The following is a 17,318-nucleotide window of genomic DNA, read 5'->3' as shown; positions in this document are numbered from 1 at the left end:
AGAGGCAGGAATGGGGGAAAGGTTCACTGCCTTCTCAGGGCCTGAGCCCGGCCAGTGGGTGGTCCTGGCAAGGGCTCTGGGGCCCTGCAGGACACACCCCCAGCCTGTTCCCTGGGCCCCCCAGCTCACCCGCCAGCCCAAGGCTGGGTGAGCTGAAGGGCCCCGGGGAGAAGACGGGGATCTGCCTCTTACCTCACTCTCCACCTGACGACAACCACCCCACCAGCCGTTGGCTCAGTGCCCCTCTAATGGTTGCTCCTTGACAGTCGCTCGCTTGGGGGAGGGGCCCACTGCAGCGCCGACCAATGGTTAGACCAACGCTGCTCTAACCGTCCCACCCGGTAACCATTGCCTGGTAATGGGGTGAGGGGTAACGGTGCACAGCAATGGCCGAGTGCTAAGTGCTGTGCACTGCAGCGCTCTATTACAGTCATAATGCGGTTCACTTAGAAATCAGTATCAAAAAGATAACTGGAAAGAAACACATATATTTGGAAATTAAGAAACACAATTCTATTTTACCTGCAAAGCAAAGAATGAATTATAAGTCTAGTCTAACATGGAAAGAGTATAGGGCTTGGAACTTGTCATTTCCACCCTCATCAGTGAAAAAGAAAAAAAAAATGAACAAACTGAAAATCAACAACACTTCTTAGATCCATCAGAAAATTGAAGTCACAGGGCAAACCACCACCCCAAAAACTGGAAGACGGGTGAACACAGAGAATCACAGCTTCCTTAGGAACAGAAGCTGCAGCTAGAGCCTGGTCAGAACACTTAAAGGAAAATTGACTAGTTACTGAAGACTGAGCATGGACTAGCTTCATAGAAAAAAACTCCTGGAGGCTCACCCTTACGGAAGTCTTCATAGTTCCGTGAGTTTTATCTCCAGCATCCCCACCAGATTCTCATGATAAAGATCAGAAAAAAAATCCTCTTATACTTCAGCAGTGGGAAAAGAAAATAACCATTCTGAAATAAGCCCAGAGAGCTCTGTTCTCCTTAACAGACTATCTTCATGGAAATCTATCATATGAGAACCTAACCAACCTGGGGAAGGATCCAAGAAAAAGAAAATCTGAGAAGCACTTGTGAAAGTCACAGCCCAAGGACACAGGCTCACTAGAAGACTGAGACCTAATCATAGGACCATAGAATCCCCCCACACCTTACCACCACCTCAGTAGGGCTGGAGGATTTCAAGGATTACAGCTGAAAGACCTGTGACCCTCAGTCCCTATTTAGGAAGGCGTCTCTAAGGAAATGAAAAGACAACAGAGGAGACAAAAACAAGGACAGCAGAGGAAATATTAGCCGCTGACACCACAGCTACAGCAAACATTAAACACCACCTAACACCTAACAAGATCAACATAAACCCCCCCACTAAGGGCCTATTTACCTCAGTTCCTTTTACCTGATACCTTGTGTCTGGTTTTTAACAAAAGAGCCAATTATGATAAAAAATAGAAAATTTCACAAACCCCAAAATAGTGATGGATCTACATACAATTTTGTAGGATGTAGCTAGAGCAGCACTTTTTTTTATTAGAAAAAAAGTTAAAATGTAATAAACTACCAATTTAATCACAGATTAATAGATTACACAGGAAAGCAGGAGAAAATGCATATGATTTGTTCAACCAATCCAAAGCTTGATTAAATTAATAGAGTTAGAAGGGATTGATAATTTGTGACTGACCAAAAATAAACAAACTTAAACTATACAAAGAATGAAAGGAGCACATGATTACAGATGTTGCAGACTGAATTATAAAATTGTCCTCTGCTTCTAATACAGATGGACTAGGTAATTTGGAACAACTATCTCACTAAGAACAATCAAAAGCTGGACACTTATTTAAAAAGATCTTCTTGAAGGCATTAAAGCACTAAAAATTCTGTGAAGACTTTCTGAGCCAAGATACAGGAACATTCAATGTGTGTTTACAGAACTGGTAAAGTGGGAGATATGTCATAAAGAAGATGAAAGAAAGAATGGTTACAGCAATAACAATAATTTGAAGAGAAAATAGCCAAGAATTTTCCAAAGTCAAAAAAAAAAAAAACAACAACAACATCAGTCCACAGATTACAGAGGTCCTAAGTACCCCCAAAATATATTATTTATAAAAAGAAAAACACACCTGGTCACACCATTAAAACTTCTGAAAATGAAAGACAAAGAAAAAAGAACAATAGCCACCTAAATAAAAAGAGAGGTTCTTTTCAAAGGAATCACAATTAGACTGAAAGCTCTCTTCTCAACAATGAAAGTCAAGGTATAAAGTTTATCTCATATAAAACTACATCATAGCAGACTAGAGATAGTTGGAAGTCAAAACAAATGCTCCAGATGGTGGGGCAGAGAGCAAACATTCATGCTGTGAACCACCTATGGGGCCATGTGTCAAGGAACCGTGGGCAGCCTCTAGGAGCTGAGAGCAGTACCTGGCTGATGGCTAGTAAGTAGACAGGTACCTCAGTAGTACAACTTCAAAGAAATGGATTTTTCTAATAACCAGTGAGCATGGAAGAGGACCCTGAACCACAGATGAGAATCATAGCCTGGTTGACACCTTGATTTCAGCCTGGTGAGGTCCTGAGCAGAAGACCCAGCTAATCCTACCCAGGCTCCTGACCCAAGGAAATTGTAAGGATAATAAGTTTGTTTTACTTTAAGCCACTGAACTTGTGGTAGTTTGTTACACAGCAATAGAAAACTAATACAAGTCTTTAAAATTCTAAGAGAATACTATGGAAAAATTTATGACATTAAATCTGCTAACTTAGATGAATGGAAAATCACTAGAAAAATATTATTTTCCAAAACTGACAGAGGAAAAAATAGAAAACTTGAACACACCTATATGCACGAATTTAAATCAGTAGTTAAAATTTTTTCTCTATAAAGAGCCAGACATATGCTTTTAAGGCAAATACTGCCAACAACAACAAAAAATTCTAATTTTAGATGGAGGTATTCCTTGTTTTATTGTGCTTCACAGATACTGCGATTTTTAATTAATTTTTATTGGCGTATAGTTGCTTTACAATGTTGTGTTAGTTTCAGCTGTACAGCAAAGTGAAACAGTTATACATACACATATATCCACTCTTTTTTTCTTTTTAAAGAAGGCTGTTTTTAATGTAGGAATAAAACAAGCTTATAAGAAAGAAAATATAGCCATCACATTTTATAAGATCCACTTTAAATATTTATCTAATCATACCAGTGTAGCACAAAAAATTTTTTTTAATTAATTAATTTTATTTATTTTTGGCTAGGTTGGGTCTTCATTGCTGCGTGCGGGCTTTCTCTAGTTGTGGTGAGCAGGGGCTACTCTTCGTTGCAGTGCACAGGCTTCTCATTGCAGTGGCTTTCTCTTGCAGATCACGGGCTCTAGGGTGCCTGGTATCCACTCTTTTTTAGATTCCCTTCCCATCTAGGTCACCACAGAGCACTGAGTAGAGTTTCCTGTGCTATACAGTAGGTTCTCATTAGCTATCTATTTTATGTATAGTAGTGTATATATATCAATCCCAATCTCCCAATTGATATTGCGATTTTTATAAATTGAAAGTTTGTGGTAACTCTGCATTGAGCAAGTCTATCTGCACATTTTTTCCAATAACATTTGCTTACTTTGTGTCTCTGTGTCACATTATGGTAATCCTTGCAATATTTAGTTAGTATTATATTTGTTATGGTGATCTGTGATCAGTGATCTTTGATGTTACTACCATGACTCTCTGAAGACTCGATGATGGTTAGCGTTTTTTAGCAATAAAGTTTATTTAATTGAATATGTACATTGTATTTTAGACATAATGTTATTGCACACTTAATAGACTACAGAATAGTGTAAACATAACTTTTATATGCACTGGGAAACAAAACATTTGTGTGACTTGCTTTATTGCAATATTCGCTTTATTGTGGTAGTCTGGAATGGAACACGCAATATTATGGAGGTATACCTGTATACTAGAAAAGATGGAAAGACCTCAAAAAAAAAAAATGAAAATAGAGCTACCAAATGACTCAGCAATTCCACTCTGGGATATATGTCTGAAAGAAAAAGAAAACACTAATTCAAAAAGATAGATGCATCTCAATGTTTATAGCAGCACTATTTACAATAACCAAGATATGAAAGCAACCTAAGTGTCCATCAACAGATGAATGAATAAAGAAGATATGGTATATTTAAAAACAGTGGAATACTACTCAGGCATTAAAAAAATGAAATTTTGCTATTTGCAAACAACATGGATGGACTTGAAGGGTATTATGCTAAACGAAATAAGTTAGACAGAGAAAAATATATACTCTGTGATATCACTTACACGTGGAATCTAAAAAATAAACTAGTGAATATAACAACAAAAAAAGAGGGAAGACCTCAACTTTTTAAATAACTTTGAAACCAAAACTTGACAAAGATAAAATAATCTAATCTCACTCATGAACAGAGTTGCAAAATTCCTAAACAGAATTGTCTCCTACAATGTGTTAAAAAGATAATACCTTATATCATGAACAAAATTGAGTCTGTCCCAGTACATTCAAAGTTTATTTAACATAAGAAAATGAATTAATATAAATCACTACATTAACAGACAAATGAAGAAAAACCACATGGTAATCTTAGTAGATGTAGGAAAGGCATCGATTTTACTGCAAATTCACACCTGTTTATAATATTAAAAAAAAAAAATCTCAGCCAACCAGGAATAGATATGTACTTCCTTAAGCTATTAAAGTGATCATATACCAAATCTCTGCAAGCATCATCCTTAATAGTGAAACATTAAAATTACTTTTAGATTATAAACAAACCTAGGGTAACCATTATCCCTACTTTCATTCAAGATTGTATTGACAATCCTAGACAGTACAATAAAGCAAGGGAAGTAGATAAATGGTATAAGAACTAGCAATGAAAAAGGAAAACTGTATTTAGGGATGGCATGATTATCTTCATAGAAAAACTAAAAGAAGGCAGAGATAATTTATTTAAATTAATAGAATTTAACAAGTTTACTAGATACAAAATCAATATGCAAAGATCAAATTGCATTTCTATATTCCAGCAAACAAAATAGAAAAATAAATTTTAAGACCATTTTAAATAATATCCAAAATGTAAAAGTACTTGGGAATAACCATAATGAAATAGAGCAATCCTTCATGGAAAGATGCATGTAAATTTATGGACTGTCACTAGGGAAAATCTAAATAAATGGAAATATATAGAGACTTAACACATAACATCGATAGATATACTCTTTGTCCTAATGACTCTTGAAGTTATACCATTTTTGGACTGCTCATTTTTGGTATAATTATTTTTTCACCCACATTTGAATTGCACATCATGTTTGGATTGGAATTGTGTCAATAAATACTATGGACCAGTTGTGATAAGGAAGTGAGGAGACCAATGAGCTTCCTTCTTAACATGCCAATGAATGATGTAGAAATAGGTGCTTTAAAAGAGCTTGACAAGTTCACTTTTTTTCAGACGTTTCTGAGTGGATATCTGAAGGATCATCAAAAATCTTTACTGCAGAGGTCAGTTTCCTGAAGCTTAACTTTTGTGCGTTATGCTTAAAAATTGCACTTTCCTCCAAACTCATTTATGTTACAAAAATACCCCAATTGTATTAGATTTCTCCAAGACCCACACTTGGAGATGGTGCTTAAGATATATGTTATAGGGTGAAGCTGGGGGTGAAACCATCCTACACAATTAGAATGAGTCAGGGCACAAGCAGCATAAACTTCAACTTTATAGGAATCCAAGTGCTCCAAAAGTAGTAAGAGGAGCTGCAGAGCAGGGGTCCCCAACACCCGGGCCACAGACCGGTACTGGTCCGTGGCCTGTTAGGAACCAGGCCGCACAGCAGGAGGCGAGCGGCGGGCGAGCGAGCGAAGCTTCATCTGTATTTACAGCAGCTCTGCATCACTTGCATTACTGCCTGAGCGCCGCCTCCTGTCAACATTATGGTGAGTTGTATAACTATTTCATTATATATTACAATGTAATAATAATAGAAATAAAGTACACAATAAATGTAATGCGCTTGAGTCATCCCAAAACCATCCCCCACCCCAGTCCATGGAAAAATTGTCTTCCACAAAACCGGTCCCTGGTGCCAAAAATGTTGGAGACCGGTGCTGCAGAGGATTGAAGGAGTGAGAGAAGTTCTTGGAGTTATGCATAATCTAATTCAGTATCAGGCAGGATCTGGGGAGAACAGTGGGTGAATTAAGGAGAAGAAGGTTATTTGAGATTTGAAGAATAGAATTGTGATAATGAAAAGGTAGAGGATGGAGGTTAGGAGGGGAGCATGTTATCAAATATGTGTGCTCCACCAGGGAGCACTTTTGACTGTCTTTCACCCTGTCAGCAGCATTTAATAAGGTGACTGCTTCATTTGTGTATTCAGCCAATATTTATTGTTGTGTTGAACATAGTATAATGATATGAAAAAATATTGAATTGGGGGCACAAGGAGTGATATCTAAGTCATAAGAAACCCTAACTAGAAAATTAATTCAAAATAAAATTGCGAAATAGGTGGTCAAGAGTTAAAGGGCTCCAAGATTTGAAGCTAAGGACACAGGATAATGACACTTGCCAGGGCCCCTTAAATATCAGCTCGTCTTATAACCGGAACAGAACTTTCCTGGGAAACCCTGAGACCATTCTAGACCTTCCAGGCCACTTACCATGGACATAGTCTCATACCCTTGTGAGACCAGGGGTCCAGTTAAAATGGTAAGACTTCAAGATGAGATAGTTGGCCTTATTACGCTTGGCTCCCAACAGTAACCAGGTAGAAGCTCATGCCTGCCTGAGTGTGTGTGTGTGTGTGTGTGTGTGTGTGCGCGCGCAAGGAGCCCATACTCCCTACCCTATAAATGAGCAGCTGGTTTGCAGCAGAACTCACTGCACCCTCACTCTATGCCTATTGATCCCTCCTCTGGGCCTGAGATCAGCACAGCCAATGTCATCAGCAGGGTGTGCCGAAGTCAATGCAGAAGGTCAGTAAATGTGTTCACTTCTCCAGTGAAAGCTGACCCTGACTCTGTTGGCATCCATCAGAGATAAACATCCCTGGGTTCCTCAGTGACCACCTGTGTTTAGATCACACCAGGACTCTGCACACAGTGGCCATGGAGGAGATGTCACAGATCTTGACTCCATTAACCTCCACCTTGCTCCTTTCTCCCTCTCTAGACATCTAACTGTCTCTGCTTTTCCAACTCTCTCCAGCTAGTCTGTTCTCTAGATCTCCCCTCCAACTTTCCATCAGGCTCTCAGAGACTGCCCACTGGCCCTCCCAGCTCTGGCTGAGGGACAGATGGCTTGGGTGTGTCTGACAGGGCCCTTCTGGTTAACAGTTCCCTTTTCTCCACACCCTCTCCAGCGTTTATTTTTTGCAGATTTTTTGTTGATGGCCATTCTGACTGGTGTGAGATGATATCTCATTGTAGTTTTGATTTGCATTTCTCTAATGATTAATGATTTTGAGCATTCTTTCATGCTCATGACAGTGACAAAGGCCTGTCACCCATTGCTGCAGAGAAGGAGACAATCCTATCTCTAGGAGTACTTTTTTTCATTTCTTTCTTTTTCAACCTTCCTCTTCATGTTTGTGCATGTTGGCATTTTCTAGAATTTTAACATTTTTCTTTCTTATTCCCTGGAGAAGAGGAAGCTTAGAAGTGACTCTAGGATGATTCTCTTTCAGAGGTTGTGATACAGAGCTGAGGTCCATATTTTTTGCAGTGTTTTGAGGAGCAAGATTAAGAGAAAGTGGGACTTTAATATCAGGGGAAAAACCTGTGTTAAATGGAAAGACCCTTCTGACAGGGAGAAGCAGGAACCATTAAGATGGATTATAAACTGTGAATGAGATCCTCTCCTCTTTCCAGGTTTCTGCAGGGCCAGTTTGGCTTCCAACTGGGACACTGGCCAAGTCTTTACAGTATTTCTTTCACAAGTGAAGTGAAACCACAGGGAGAGGGAGAGAAAACAGAAATCACAACTAATGTTTATTGTCCAATCTGTACCAGCACTAATTATATCTTATTTTAATTAATCCTCATTTTATAGTAGAAAAAACTTGAGAATCAGCTAGCCAACTCCACATTATAGTAAGTGACAACGTCAAGGCTGAATTTCAGGTATGCCTGCCTCCAAAGTCCCTGTACTTTACCCCGTGCTTCACTGCCTCCTTACAAAGTGATGAGATCAGGTTTTCGTGTGTGTGTGTGTGTGTGTGTGTGTACCACATCTTCTCTATCCATTTATCTATTGATGGGCACTTAGGCTGCTTCCGTATATTGGCTATTGTAGATAATACTGCAATGAACATAGGGGTTCATATATCTTTTCTAATTAGTGTTTTTATTTTCTTTGCATAAATACCCAGGAGTGGAATTGCTGGGTCGTATGGTAGTTCCATTTTCAGTTTTTTGAAGAACCTCCATACTGTTTTCCATAGTGGCTGTTCCAATTTACATTCCCACCAAAAGTGTGGGAGGGTTCCCTTTTCTCCACATCTTCACCAGCATTTGTTATTTGTTCTCTTTTTGATAATTGCCATTCTGACAGTTATAAGGGTGATATCTCATTGTGGTTTTGATTTTCTTTTCCCTGATGATTAGTGATGTTGAGGATCTTTTCATGTGCCTGTTGGCCAGCTGTATGTCTTCTTTGGAAAAATGTCTATTCAGATTTTCTGCCCATTTTTTAATTGTCCTCAGATTTTTTTTAACATCTTTATTGGAGTATAATTGCTTTACAATGGTGTGTTACTCTCTGCTTTATAACAAAGTGAATCAGTTATACATATACATATGTTCCCATATCTCTTCCCTCTTGCATCTCCCTCCCTCCCACCCTCCCTATCCCATCCCTCTAGGTGGTCACAAAGCACCAAGCTGATCTCCCTGTGCTATGCGGCTGCTTCCCATTAGCTATCTATTTTACGTTTGGTAGTGTATATATGTCCATGCCACTCTCTCACTTTGTTCCAGCTTACCCTTCCCCCTCCCTGTATCCTCAAGTCCATTCTCTAGCAGGTCTGTGTCTTTATTCCCGTCTTGCCCCTAGGTTCTTCAGAACTTTTTTTTTTTTTATTCCATATATGTGTGTCAGCATACGATATTTGTTTTTCTCTTTCTGACTTACTTCACTCTGTATAACAGTCTCTAGTTCCATCCACCTCACTACAAATAACTCAATTTCATTTCTTTTTAGGGCTGAGTAGTATTCCATTGTATATATGGGCCACATCTTCTTTATCCATTCATCTGTCAATGGACACTTAGGTTGCTTCCATGTCCTGGCTATTGTAATTAGAGCTGCAATGAACATTTTGGTACATGACTCTTTTTGAATTAGAGTTTTCTCAGGGTATAGGCCCAGTAGAGGGATTGCTGGGTCATATGGTAGTTCTATTTTTAGCTTTTTAAGGAACCTCCATACTGTTCTCCATAGTGGCGGTATCAATTTACATTCCCACCAACAGTGCAAGAGGTTTCCCTTTTCTCCACACCGTCTCCAGCATTTATTGTTTGTAGATTTTTTGTTGATGGCCATTCTGACTGGTGTGAGATGATAACTCATTGTAGTTTTGATTTGCATTTCTCTAATGATTAATGATGTTGAGCATTCTTTCATGTGTTTGTTGGCAATCTGTATATCTTCTTTGGAGAAATGTCTATTTAGGTCTTTTGCCCATTTTTGGATTAGGTTGTTTGTTTTTTTTTTATTGAGCTGCATGAGCTGCTTATAAATCTTGGAGATTAATCCTTTGTCTGTTGATTCGTTTGCAAATATTTTCTCCCATCTGAGGGTTGTCTTTTCAACTTGTTTATGGTTTCCTGTGCTGTGCAGAAGCTTTTAAGTTTCATTAGGTCCCATTTGTTTATTTTTGTTTTTATTTCCTTTTCTCTAGGAAGTGGGTCAAAAAGGATCTTGCTGTGATTTATGTCATAGAGTGTTCTGCCTATGTTTTCCTCTAAGAGTTTGACAGTGTCTGGCCTTACATTTAGGTCTTTAATCCATTTTGAGTTTATTCTTGTGTATGGTGTTAGTGAGTGTTCTAATTTCATTCTTTTACATGTAGCTGTCCAGTTTTCCCAGCACCGCTTATTGAAGATGCTGTCTTTTCTCCACTGTATATTCTTGCCTCCTTTATCAAAGATAAGGTGACCATATGTGCGTGGGTTTATCTCTGGTCTTGCTATCCTGTTCCATTGATCTATATTTCTGTTTTTGTGCCAGTACCATACTGTCTTGATTACTGTAGCTTTGTAGTATAGGCTGAAGTCAGGGAGCCTGATTCCTCCAGCTCCGTTTTTACTTCTCAAATTGCTTTGGCTATTCGGGGTCTTTTGTGTTTCCATATAAATTGTGAAATTTTTTGTTCTACTTCTGTAAGAAATGCCAGTGGTAGTTTGATAGGGATTGCATTGAATCTGTAGATTGCTTTGGGTAGTATAGTCATTTTCACAATGTTGATTCTTCCAATCCAAGAACATGATATATCTCTCCATCTATTTGTATCATCTTTAATTTCTTTCATCAGTGTCTTTTTTTTTTTCTTTTTTTTTTTCACACACACACACTGTATTTTATTTTTACAAGAGATAAATCGACTGACACCAAGCATTGTACATGGATGACCACAACAAAAGCAACAATGATTGCAATTACCAAACATGAAACACACTCATACTATGTCATAGTATTGACATTCAGTCCAGTAATCCTCCACTGTAACAGCTCCTTTACTTTGCAGTGAAAATTGATTTGTATATTCTTTGCCTCTGAGTCCTTGTGGAATTTTTTTTTTTTTTTTTTTTAATTCAGACAGAAAGTCACAAAAATTATACTCATCCTCATCAGTTCACTCAGTCCCATGTAATTAATTTTTTTTTTTCATCTTGATCTTTTGTTAGCACTTTTATGAGTTCATCAGTTTTTCATTAGAGTTCTGAAAATGCTTATTCATTCAGTTCAGCAGTACAGTCCGTTACCAGAAACCTGTACTTATCAGAGTCTTTTCCATATATTTCTTGAAGATGAAACCCTTTTATAGGAACATATTTGCAAAATCATCAGAGTACACCCAGAACTGTCTGTAAATTACAAAAGACTTAAAAATGACCACGGTTAAAGATCTGATGACAGTTCATAATAATGCAGTTGACAAGAAAATTAGTTATTTCTGAGATATACATTTTAAAGTAATAACTAGGATTATTACTTATAACATTATACCAGAACATATAAGATTTTTAGAAATTTCATGTAATGTCTGAAACATTTATATTAACATATTTCCATACATATTTCCATACAAATACAAATATGATTTTTAGAAATTTCATGTAATGTCTGAAACATTTATATTAACATATTTCCATACATATTTCCATACAAATACAAATATAAGATTTTTAGAAATTTCATGTAATGTCTGAAACATTTATATTAACATATTTCCATACAAATAACCCAATGAAAGTTTAGTATTAGTTGTTTTGTTTGTTTTTTTATACTGCAGGTTCTTATTAGGCATCAATTTTATACACATCAGTGTATACATGTCAATCCCAATCGCCCAATTCAGCACACCACCATCCCCACCTCACCGCAGTTTTCCCCCCTTGGTGTCCATATGTCCATTCTCTACATCTGTGTCTCAACTTCTGCCCTGCAAACTGGCTCATCTGTACCATTTTTCTAGGTTCCGCATACATGCATTAATATACGATATTTGTTTTTCTCTTTCTGACTTACTTCACTCTGTATGACAGTCTCTAGATCCATCCACGTCTCAACAAATGACTCAATTTCGTTCCTTTTTATGGCTGAGTAATATTCCATTGTATATATGTACCACATGTTCTTTATCCATTCGTCTGTTGATGGGCATTTAGGTTGCTTCCATGACCTGGCTATTGTAAATAGTGCTGCAATGAACATTCGGGTGCATGTGTCTTTTTGAATTACGGTTTTCTCTGGGTATATGCCCAGTGCTGGGATTGCTGGGTCATATGGTAATTCTATTTTTAGTTTTTTAAGGAACCTCCATATTGTTCTCCATAGTGGCTATATCAATTTACATTCCCACCAACAGTGCAAGAGGGTTCCCTTTTCACCACACCCTCTCCAGCATTTGTTGTTTGTAGATTTTCTGATGATGCCCATTCTAACAGGAGTGAGGTGATACCTCATTGTAGTTTTGATTTGCATTTCTCTAATAATTAGTGATGTTGAGCATCTTTTCATGTGCTTCGTGGCCATCTGTATGTCTTCTTTGGAGAAATGTCTATTTAGGTCTTCTGCCCATTTTTGGATTGGGGTGTTTGTTTCTTTGATATTGAGCTGAATGAGCTGTTTATATATTTTGGAGATTAATCCTTTGTCCGTTGATTCATTTGCAAATATTTTCTCCCATTCTGAGGGTTGTCTTTTCGTCTTGTTTATGGTTTCCTTTGCTGTGCAAAAGCTTTGAAGTTTCATTAGGTCCCACTTGTTTATTTTTGTTTTTATTTCCATTACTCTAGGAGGTGGATCAAAAAAGATCTTGCTGTGATTTATGTCAAAGAGTGTTCTTCCTATGTTTTCCTCTAAGAGTTTTATAGTGTCCAGTCTTATATTTAGGTCTCTAATCCATTTTGAGTTTATTTTTGTGTATGGTGTTAGGGAGTATTCTAATTTCATTCTTTTCCATGTAGCTGTCCAGTTTTCCCAGCACCACTTATTGAAGAGACTGTCTTTTCTCCATTGTATATCTTTGCCTCCTTTGTCATAGATTAGTTGACCATAGGTGCGTGGGTTAATGTCTGGGCTTTCTATCTTGTTCCATTGATCTATGTTTCTGTTTTTGTGCCAGTACCATATTGTCTTGATTACTGTAGCTTTGTAGTATAGTCTGAAGTCAGGGAGTCTGATTCCTCCAGCTCCATTTTTTTGCCTCAAGACTGCTTTGCCTATTCGGGGTCTTTTGTGTCTCCATACAAATTTTAAGATGATTTGTTCTAGCTCCGTAAAAAATGCCATTGGTAATTTGATAGGGATTGCATTGAATCTGTAGATTGCTTTGGGTAGTATACTCATTTTCACAATGTTGATTCTTCCAATCCAAGAACATGGTATATCTCTCCATCTGTTGGTATCATCTTTAATTTGTTTCATCAGTGTCTTATAGTTTTCTGCATACAGGTCTTTTGTCTCCCTAGGTAGGTTTATTCCTAGGTATTTTATTCTTTTTGTTGCAATGGTAAATGGGAGTGTTTCCATAATTTCTCTTTCAGATTTTTCATCATTAGTGTATAGGAATGCAAGAGATTTCTGTGCATTAATTTTGTATCCTGCAACTTTACCATATTCATTAATTAGCTCTAGCAGTTTTCTGGTGGCAGTTTTAGGATTCTCTATGTATAGTATCATGTCATCCGCAAACAGTGACAGTTTTACTTCTTCTTTTCCAATTTGTATTCCTTTTATTTCTTTTTCTTCTCTAATTGCCGTGGCTAGGACTTCCAAAACTATGTTGAATAATAGTGGTGAGAGTGGACATCCTTCTCTCGTTCCTGATCTTAGAGGAAATGCTTTCAGTTTTTCACCATTGAGAATGATGTTTGCTGTGGGTTTGTCATATATGGCCTTTATTATGTTGAGGTAGGTTCCCTCTATGCCCACTTTCTGGAGAGTTTTTATCAGAAATGGGTGTTGAATTTTGTCAAAAGCTTTTTCTGCATCTATTGAGATGATCATATGGTTTTTATTCTTCAATTTGTTAATATGGTGTATCACACTGATTGATTTGCGTATATTGAAGAATCCTTGCATCCCTGGGATAAATCCCACTTGATCGTGGTGTATGATCCTTTCAATGTGTTGTTGGATTCTGTTTGCTAGTATTTTGTTGAGGATTTTTGCATCTATATTCATCAGTGATATTGGTCTGTAATTTTCTTTTTTTGTAGTGTCTTTGTCTGGTTTTGGTATCAGGGTGATGGTGGCCTCATAGAATGAGTTTGGGAGTGTTCCTTCCTCTGCAATTTTTTGGAAGAGTTTGAGAAGGATGGGTGTTAGCTCTTCTCTAAATGTTTGATAGAATTCACCTGTGAAGCCATCTGGTCCTGGACTTTTGTTTGTTGGAAGATTTTTAATCACAGTTTCAATTTCATTACTTGTGATTGGTCTGTTCATATTTTCTGTTTCTTCCTGGTTCAGTCTTGGAAGGTTATACCTTTCTAAGAATTTGTCCATTTCTTCCAGGTTGTCCATTTTATTGGCATAAAGTTGCTTGTAGTAGTCTCTTAGGATGCTTTGTATTTCTGCAGTGTCTGTTGTAACTTCTCCTTTTTCATTTCTGATTTTATTGATTTGAGTCCTCTCCCTCTTTTTCTTGATGAGTCTGGCTAATGGCTTATCAATTTTGTTTATCTTCTCAAAGAACCAACTTTTAGTTTTATTGATCTTTGCTATTGTTTTCTTTGTTTCTATTTCATTTATTTCTGCTCTGATCTTTATGATTTCTTTCCTTCTGCTAACTTTGGGTTTTGTTTGTTCTTCTTTCTCTAGTTTCTTTAAGTGTAAGGTTAGATTGTTTACTTGAGCTTTTTCTTGTTTCTTTAGGTAGGCTTGTATAGCTATAAACTTCCCTCTTAGAACTGCTTTTGCTGCATCCCATAGGTTTTGGGTCGTCGTGTTTTCATTGTCATTTGTCTCTAGGTATTTTTTGATTTCCTCTTTGATTTCTTCAGTGATCTCTTGGTTATTTAGTAACGTATTGTTTAGCCTCCATGTGTTTGTCCTTTTTACGTTTTTTTCCCTGTAATTCATTTCTAATCTCATAGCGTTGTGGTCAGAAAAGATGCTTGATATGATTTCAATTTTCTTAAATTTACTGAGGCTTGATTTGTGACCCAAGATGTGATCTATCCTGGAGAATGTTCCGTGCGCACTTGAGAAGAACGTGTAATCTGCTGTTTTTGGATGGAATGTCCGATATATATCAATGAAATCTATTTGGTCTATTGTGTCATTTAAAGCTTCTGTTTCCTTATTTATTTTCATTTTGGATGATCTGTCCATTGGTGTAAGTGAGGTGTTAAAGTCCCCCACTATTATTGTGTTACTGTCGATTTCCTCTTTTATAGCTGTTAGCAGTTGCCTTATGTATTGAGGTGCTCCTATGTTGGGTGCATATATATTTATAATTGTTATATCTTCTTCTTGGATTGATCCCTGGATCATTATGTAGTGTCCTTCCTTGTCTCTTGTAACATTCTTTATTTTAAAGTCTATTTTATCTGATATGAGTATAGCTACTCCAGCTTTCTTTTGATTTCCATTTGCATGGAATATCTTTTTCCATCCCCTCACTTTCAGTCTGTATGTGTCCCTAGGTCTAAAGTGGGTCTCTTGTAGACAGCATATATATGGGTCTTGTTTTTGTATCCATTCAGCCAGTCTATGTCTTTTGGTTGGGGCATTTAATCCATTCACGTTTAAGGTAATAATCGATATGTATGTTCCTATGACCATTTTCTTAATTGTTTTGGGTTTGTTTTTGTAGGTCCTTTTCTTCTCTTGTGTTTCCCACTTAGAGAAGTTCCTTTAGCATTTGTTGTAGAGCTGGTTTGGTGGTGCTGAATTCTCTTAGCTTTTGCTTGTCTGTAAAGCTTTTGATTTCTCCATCAAATCTAAATGAGATCCTTGCCGGGTAGAGTAATCTTGGTTGTAGGTTCTTCCCTTTCATCACTTTAAGTATATCATGCCACTCCCTTCTGGCTTGCAGAGTTTCTGCTGAGAAATCAGCTGTTAACCTTATGGGAGTTCCCTTGTATGTTATTTGTCGTTTTTCCCTTGCTGCTTTCAATAATTTTTCTTTGTCTTTAATTTTTGCCACTTTGATTACTATGTGTCTCGGCGTGTTTCTCCTTGGGTTTATCCTGTATAGGACTCTCTGCGCTTCCTGGACTTGGGTGGCTATTTCCTTTCCCATGTTAGGGAAGTTTTCGACTATAATCTCTTCAAATATTTTCTCTGGTCCTTTCTCTCTCTCTTCTCCTTCTGGGACCCCTATAATGCGAATGTTGTTGCGTTTAATGTTGTCCCAGAGGTCTCTTAGGCTGTCTTCATTTCTTTTCATTCTTTTTTCTTTAGTCTGTTCCACAGCAGTGACTTCCATCATTCTGTCTTCCAGGTCACTTATCCGTTCTTCTGCCTCAGTTATTCTGCTATTGATTCCTTCTAGTGTAGTTTTCATTTCAGTTATTGTATTGGTCATCTCTGTTTGTTTGTTCTTTAATTCTTCTAGGTCTTTGTTAATCATTTCTTGCATCTTCTCAATCTTTGCCTCCATTCTTATTCCGAGGTCCTGGATCATCTTCACTATCATTATTCTGAATTCTTTTTCTGGAAGGTTGCCTATCTCCACTTCATTTAGTTGTTTTTCTGGGGTTTTTTCTTGTTCCTTCATCTGGTACATAGCCCTCTGCCTTTTCATCTTCTCTATCTTTCTGTAACTGTGGTTTTTGGTCCACAGGCTGAGGATTATAGTTTTTCTTGCTTCTGTTGTCTGCCCTCTGGTGGTTGAGGCTATCTAAGAGGCTTGATGGGAGGCTCTGGTGGTGGGTAGAGCTGACTGTTGCTGTGGCGGTCAGAGCTCAGTAAAACCTTAATCCACTTGACTGTTGATGGGTGGGGCTGGGTTCCCTCCCTGTTGCTGTGGCGGTCAGAGCTCAGTAAAACCTTAATCCACTTGACTGTTGATGGGTGGGGCTGGGTTCCCTCCCTGTTGGCTGTTTTGCCTGAGGCAACCCAACACTGGAGCCTACCCGTGCTCTTTGGTGGGGTTAATGGCAGACTCTGGGAGGGCTCACGCCAAGGAGAACTTCCCAGAACCTCTGCTGCCAGTGTCCTTATCCCCACGGTGAAACAGAGCCACCACTCGCCTCTGCAGGAGACCCCCCAACACCAGCAGGTAGGTCTGGTTCAGTCTCCCCCAGGCTCACTGCTCCTTCCCCTGGGTCCTGATGCACACATTACTTTGTGTGTGCCCTCCAAGAGTGGGATCTTTGTTTCCCCCAGTCCCGTCAAAGTCCTGCAATCCAATTCCCACTAGGCTTCAAAGTCTGATTCTTTAGGAATTCCTCCTCCGGTTGCCTGACCCCCAGGTTGGGAAGCCTGACGTGGGGCTCAGAACCTTTACTCCAGTGGGTGGACTTCTGTGGTATAAGTGTTCGCCAGTCTGTGAGTCACCCACCCAGC

General features: G+C 38.2%; 1 long non-coding RNA gene across 1 annotated transcript in view; it reads right to left on the bottom strand.

Moving 5' to 3' along the window:
• Window positions 1-10,655: 10,655 nt before the first annotated feature.
• Window positions 10,656-17,318, bottom strand: part of LOC309609347 — a 165,311-nt gene continuing 158,648 nt past the window's right edge. Inside the window, exon 2 of the long non-coding RNA XR_014233382.1 lies at window positions 10,656-17,061. This is a non-coding gene — a long non-coding RNA (uncharacterized lncRNA). The remainder of the gene's footprint in view (window positions 17,062-17,318) is intronic.

The sequence above is a fragment of the Balaenoptera borealis genome, assembly GCF_965194805.1.
Source record: "Balaenoptera borealis genome assembly, chromosome: 13".
Lineage (NCBI taxonomy): Eukaryota > Metazoa > Chordata > Mammalia > Artiodactyla > Balaenopteridae > Balaenoptera > Balaenoptera borealis.
Note: the sequence above shows the minus strand (reverse complement) of the source record. Positions and strands in the feature narration are given on the sequence as shown.